Below are 6,567 nucleotides of genomic sequence, written 5' to 3'. Positions count from 1 at the left end.
TTGTTTTCCCTGGATGAGCGTCTGACAACAGGTTGGTCTGACCTTTCCGCATCCTCTAAATCTGAGAGTTCTTCTCCAATTGATTCCCCTTCTCCAACTGTACTGTCTTCTTCAATGATCCTTTCTGTGTCTGTTTCCTCTGCCTGTTCCTCGTTAGATACAGGTGAGTTGCTTTCAGACATCTGCCTTGGTATGGCATTTATATACACTGGCATGTCTATTATGGTTCTAGTTTCATATTCTGGATGATAAGGCTCATCTGGGATAATCCAGCCTTTATCAACCCTTTTGTTTTCATCAAAATATGTAACATGTCTTATGCCAACAATGCCAGTTTTCAGATTCAAAATTCTATATCCTTTGTGTCCTGGAGCATAGCCAACTAAAATGCCCCTTTCTGTTGTGGAATCCAGCTTATGCCTTCTTTGCTTTGGTATATGAGCATATGCTGTACTTCCAAATGTTCTTATGTGTGACAGGTTTGGCTTCCTACCATGCCATGTCTCATGTGGTGTGCGCTCAGCTCCTTTAGTTGGCATTCTGTTTTGTAGGTACACTGCTGTGAGAATGGCTTCCCCCCATAGTCTTTTAGGGAGATTGCTATCTGACAGCATACATCTGGTCATTTCCACAAGTGACCTAAATTTTCTCTCTGCAACAGAATTTTGCTCTGGTGTATAAGCTACTGTTGTGATATGCTGAATGCCTTCTTGTTCTAGAAATGTGCGCATGCTTTGTGAAATGAACTCACCACCATTGTCGGTCTGAAGAACCTTTGGTTTTCTTTCAAATTTATTGCTCACCATGGCTACGTATTTCTTCAGCATGTCTGTGACTTGACTTTTTTCTTTCAGCAAATAGGCCACACAATATCTAGAGAAATCATCCAAGAATATTAGCACAAATCTGTTATTTCCCAATGATGGGATATTAAACGGTCCACATAAGTCACTGTGTATTAAGTCCAGCACTTTATTACTCCTATTTCCTGTGTATGCAGGAAATGAGGGTCTCACACCCTTTTGAGTAACACAGTCTATGCATTTCTCCATTTTACCAGCATCTGCACTTATCTGAATGCCGGTGGCTAGTTGCCCACTGTAAAGATCCTGGATCACCTTAGAATCACGATGTCCCAGGCGGCGGTGCCAGATTTCCAGACTACATTTACCATCATTCTTCCTTACTTGCGCCAGATGTGAGGCTTCACCTGAAATGTTCAGCTTATAAACATCATTATGCATAAAAGCTTCAGCATACACTTCATCAATTTTAGAGATTGTGCACTTACTGTTTTCAAAATGAATCGCAAATCCCTTCTTATCTAATGTAGATACACTAAGCATATTACAAACTGCTTGGGGAATATACAAGACATCACTTACAGGAATTTCTTTAACTTCATTAGACACTTTGCATTTTAAGAATCCAATACCTTTTGCTTGGATCTTAGCAGTCCCTGCGTTTGCAGTTTTAAGAATACCTTCCTCTGGACACATTTCCTGAAAGAAATTCTTACAATTGGTTAAATGGCATGTGCTCCCCGAATCCAAAATCCAAGTACTTTCATTTGAATTATTATTTACCATAGTCAAAGATTTTTCTGCCATTAGAAAGCCCTTGTGTTTATCTTTGTCCTTCATACATTTCCTGGTTTGAAAATTCTTTAGTTCCATTGGCTTAGGTGAGCTAGAGGGAGTGTTTTGTGTTTCCTTACACCATTTAGATACATGTCCCTCCTTTCCACATGAGTAGCAAATCAGCTTGCCCTTGGGTGGAGTTTTCCCATAGCTCCGCCTTCCTCTGTTCTTTGCCAAGAAATTTGTTTCATTTCTCTCTGACTTGCTTTGAGAACACATCTCCTCAGAATCATTTATTATGCATTCCTGCCTTAGTTTTGATGTTGTCTGTTCAAAAGATTGCCCTTCAATGGCCTCATTTACAGACCTAAAAACATCAAACTTCTTTGATAGTGAGGTAAAAAGAAATGCTCTTTTCAATGCATCACACATGGGAATTCCAGAAAGTTCTAACTTTTGAAATGAAGACATAAGATGCATAATGTGATCATTACATTTACTTTTATCCCTTAATTTGGTTTCATTCAACTCTGCCAACCAAATTGGTTGCTGCTTTGCATATGTAGTTGCATACATAGTTCTCAGTTTATATAAAATGTCCTTTGGTGTATCTTTTCCCTCCACTAATATGGCTTGTTTCTCTGAGAGAGCTTCCAAAAGCATGCACTTCACATAATAGTTTGCATTGTCCCATTCAGCCATATTTTCAGCTGTTCTGTCTTGGTCTAAGCATATATTTAATCTTTTTGCTCGAAGGAGACATATGAATCTTAGTTCCCACTGCCGATAATTAAACTCAGTTAATTTAGGCACCTTGAGAGAATAGAAAAATGGTGAATTTCTTCCCTCAGCCATTTTCTTAGCCTTCTGTCTGCTGTGTGGGGGGAGAGAGAGACAGACTGAATCTTTCCTTTAAAACTTAAGAGAAAAATGTGGCCTTTTTTTCTGCCTGGTAATATTTCTCTTCTTTTTCAATTCCTGAGCCCTGGGCCCATAACCCTTTTGTTGGATTATTTGTAGTAAATAATTAGCAGATTTTAGTACACACAGCTTCAGCTTTAGAAATGTTAATTTCTTTCTTCATCTCTCTCTCATTCACCCCTGAATAATTCACTGCTGAGTCACTTTAAAGTTGAAGTAACAAAACATCTGTTTACTCACAGTTTGCAGTTTGATTATAATCAGACAGGCTTATATATACATATTACTATACATTTGTATTATCAGCTCCTTCCATGTGCTTAGATGGTAATGGATGCTCACACCACCATAGATCCTCTCAGGTTAGGAGAGATCATGAGCTCCATGTGCTCCATGTGCTGCATCTGCTGTGTCTAAACCCCCACAGGAAGTTGCATAGCACTGTGACCTCTCTAAGTAATTCACATCAGAGGTCACAGAGTAATCACAGAGAAATAATAGGTGACAGGCAATGCATGTAAAAATACAATACATTCCAACATTGGCACGGCCCTGCTAGGCTGCACTTCCGACCTGCTGTTTATTCCTGTGTGCTTCCTGCACCTGTTCTTCTGCTCGAGGTACTCTGACCTTCTGGCACCAGATCCTGCCAGAGGAGTAGAACAGTTTCTCTGAGACAAGCAGGCTTGCTAATTCTCACAAGTGGTTAGACGCCAATCCGCGTCGCCTGGCTTGGCAAATTTGCCCTAGAAAAAACTAGAGCATTAATGAGCGTGAGCTTGAATGCCTTCCCACCCGCCTAATTTTGCTTTTTCCACATGAGGAGCAGCTGCTTTTTGTGGTAGCTCCTTACATGCCCAGTTAGAGCAGCTCTTTCTCTTTTTGAGTGCCTTTTGGCGTTTCTTTTCTACGGCGTTTTTTTCTACCTGCTCTGTTTGTCTTTTAAAAAAAAAAGTCCTTTATTTTTTCTTTTTTTGCCCTGCGTCTGTTTCCTTTATTTTTCGATGCAGGCTGTTTTTAGGTAGTATCTAGAAGATGATTGCCTGGGACCTGCCCAGAACAGGATCATAACTGGTGCTTTATTTTCAGCTCTTGTAGACCAAGGGAAAGAAATACACACACACACATCACCAATAACAAAATATAGATCAAAGGCCTTTGGGAGAGAGAATTGAGGGTCTCACATAATGGCAATGAGGTCACCCAAAACTGTCTCAAAATCCCTCAAGTCCTCTGCTCTTTTATTAAGAATGCATTGTCATAAATTAACTGGTTACATCACAAATCATGGGACACAAACTTTGAAAACATGCACTGGCTAGATTATCTTCAACTTCTATCAACATTCTAAAGAGCGAAGGTCAGACAGCTGCTAGCTATTTTGGTAAAGATCATTATTATTCGGGTAAGGACCATTAACATTTGTAGGAATATGGAACTAACACATTATTCCATATTGAATCTGCATGCTCAGACATCTGCATATTTCTTTCCTACTTCCCTATTCCCTTCCAAACATCCGGGTTCTTAGTGACACTTCCTAGCATCTAAACAAAACCTTCATTACTTAAGCTTGTTGAAACTGTTAATTCAGCAAGGGTCAGCAATCTGTAACTAGGTTAAATGCATCTGTCCTGCTCTGTCTTAAAATGATCTCAGTTTCACATTTTTAATGTTTAACTCTTGATATTCCCTTCTGAGCTGGGGGTGCTACCATTTTCATAGTACATTTTTAATATCATCAAAGACAGCCTAGACGGCGTTCTCGACCGCGAAGACTGGAGAGTCAGGTAGCGGAGGGGAACGGGAGGCAATTCTATCTTCATCGGAAGGTTTGGGGAGTTTGTTAACCCCCACTTTGACTGCTCCCATAGAAAGAAGATCAGCTGAGGAGACGGTAGGAACAGTTGGGAACGTGAGTCCGATGCACACTGAGGTAGAAGAGATTTTTCCTTTTAAAAAACCTACCGAAGTAACTTTAGACAATCTCTGGCATCTAATTGTGGAACTTGGTAAGGCTTTATGCCCACAGACGAAAAAGATGTCTGAAGAAATTTCCTTATTGAATGGGAAACTGAAGGAAGTAGAAACTAAACTTAATTCTGTGGCCTCGCAAACTGAAAATCTTGAAAAAGAAGTACAACAGATACAAACTTTGCAAACAACAACTGTTAAAGACTTGGTTAACCTAAGGAGAAAATCGGAGTTTCTTGAAAACAGTTTAAAAAATAATAATTTGCGTTTTATAAATTTTCCCTTGCAACCTTTGATTTCTCCGAGGGAAATGTTAAGAAATTACTTTAATGAAGTTTTGGAAATTGGAGAAGATCAGTTTCCTCCTATTTCCCAGGTTTTTTATATCCCGGGTAAAAGAGATGAACAGCATTTAAATAACCAGGCAATAGATGTCTCTGCATTGATAGAAAGTTCAGACAGTGAACAATTAACTGCTTCAACTTTACTTGCCACGGTAGCGTTGATCTCAGACAAGTCATGGATATTAAAGAAATTTTTCCAAAAAAAAGAGAAAACCTTTAGAGGTTTACAAACTCGGATATTTCCTGACTTGTCGAGGAACACGCAGAAGCGTAGGCAAAAGTTCTTGCAGTTGAAACAGGAGACGCTCCAGTTAGGAGCAACATTTTATTTAAAATACCCATGTAAATGTTTGGTAACTTATCAGAATGTTAAATATGTGTATTTTGACCCTTCCCAACTGGGTTCCTTCTTAACATCAAAGAGAGCTCTATAAGTGTATATATACCAAGCCTGTAACGCTGAAGTCTTGTTTTTGGTTAAAGTATATTTGAAACATTTGATTTCTTTTCCTTATATCTCCAGTTATTGAAAAATTGGACTCTGTATTGTGGACTTTAAAGCATCTAAAAAGGAGAATATTATTCTTTTATTTTTGAGGAACTTCTGGGTAAATTAGATTCTTTAGTTGCTTTTTTCCTGTCAAGTAAATTTACTTGTGATTTTGATTGAAATATTAATAAAGAAATAAAAAGAAAAAAAAAAAAAGACAGCCTAGAAGCCAGGGAGGAGTTGGACCTTCTGAAGGGGTGTTGTTAATGGCACTATTATGCTCCCCTGAATAAGATTTAATCTCTGACTTGCCACCAAAAGCTTGTGTTTGGAACCGGGGACAATACATCTCTGACAGCGTGGAAGAAATTTTAAGAAAATAAGAGTTACATCTTTTATTGTACCATGCTACAGCAGCAAAGATATCTGTTCACGTTTGTGATCACCTGCTTTTTCAAGTGTGAAATTTTATTAAACTGTGCTAATAGCTATCAGAATATCATCGGCCTACCCTGAGTAGCTTTAATATTTAAAAGTGTGAGCAAGAGAGATGGCTGTTCACTGTACATAGGTTGGTGCTTCAATGGACTTTGTTTGTTTGTTTTTTTCAATATTCCTGTGCTTGACAGTCCGATTCATTTACTTCATTGTGTGGTCTGCATTTTTGTGTGAATGGAAGTTCGATGCCCTGCTTGCCCAGCCCTTCAGCCCTTAAGGTTGGCCACAGCCCTGGTCCTACCAAACAATTTCTTTATGTTCCCTTTCTCCCACCTTCCTGGCTTTGTCTAGGCGATTGCCTAGGCAGCTCTAAAAAGGGAGGAGTTACATTCTGAATTCCATACTGGACAGAATTCAGTAAATGGAAAGATCTATGCTAAACTAGTATTCCATAGAAGGTTCCCCATGCCAAGCACTTAGAGCGCATTCCGATATCCAAATTTGTCACAATGATTTATGCTTTTCGAAAACTGGTGTACATCCCAGTGCTCGGCTGATGGCAGCTGAGCACAGAAATCCATGTAAAACGTTGCGCCTAATTTCTGGAAATGCCACTGACTCACCCATACAACTCCCATGGTCACACCCCTTTGTGAATTGTGCGTTATGGAAGTTTTATAGACTAGAGTGTAGGACAGATGCATGCGTAATTCATAATTCTTGCCAATTAACTCCATTAATTAGTTGTTGGCACCTAATTAATTAGTTTCCGCATTGCTCTGGTATCGACACCCAACTTGGGCCAAACTTTATAGAATCA

Source organism: Microcaecilia unicolor, chromosome 3 (assembly GCF_901765095.1).
Source record: "Microcaecilia unicolor chromosome 3, aMicUni1.1, whole genome shotgun sequence".
Classification (NCBI taxonomy): Eukaryota; Metazoa; Chordata; class Amphibia; order Gymnophiona; family Siphonopidae; genus Microcaecilia; species Microcaecilia unicolor.
Note: the sequence above shows the minus strand (reverse complement) of the source record.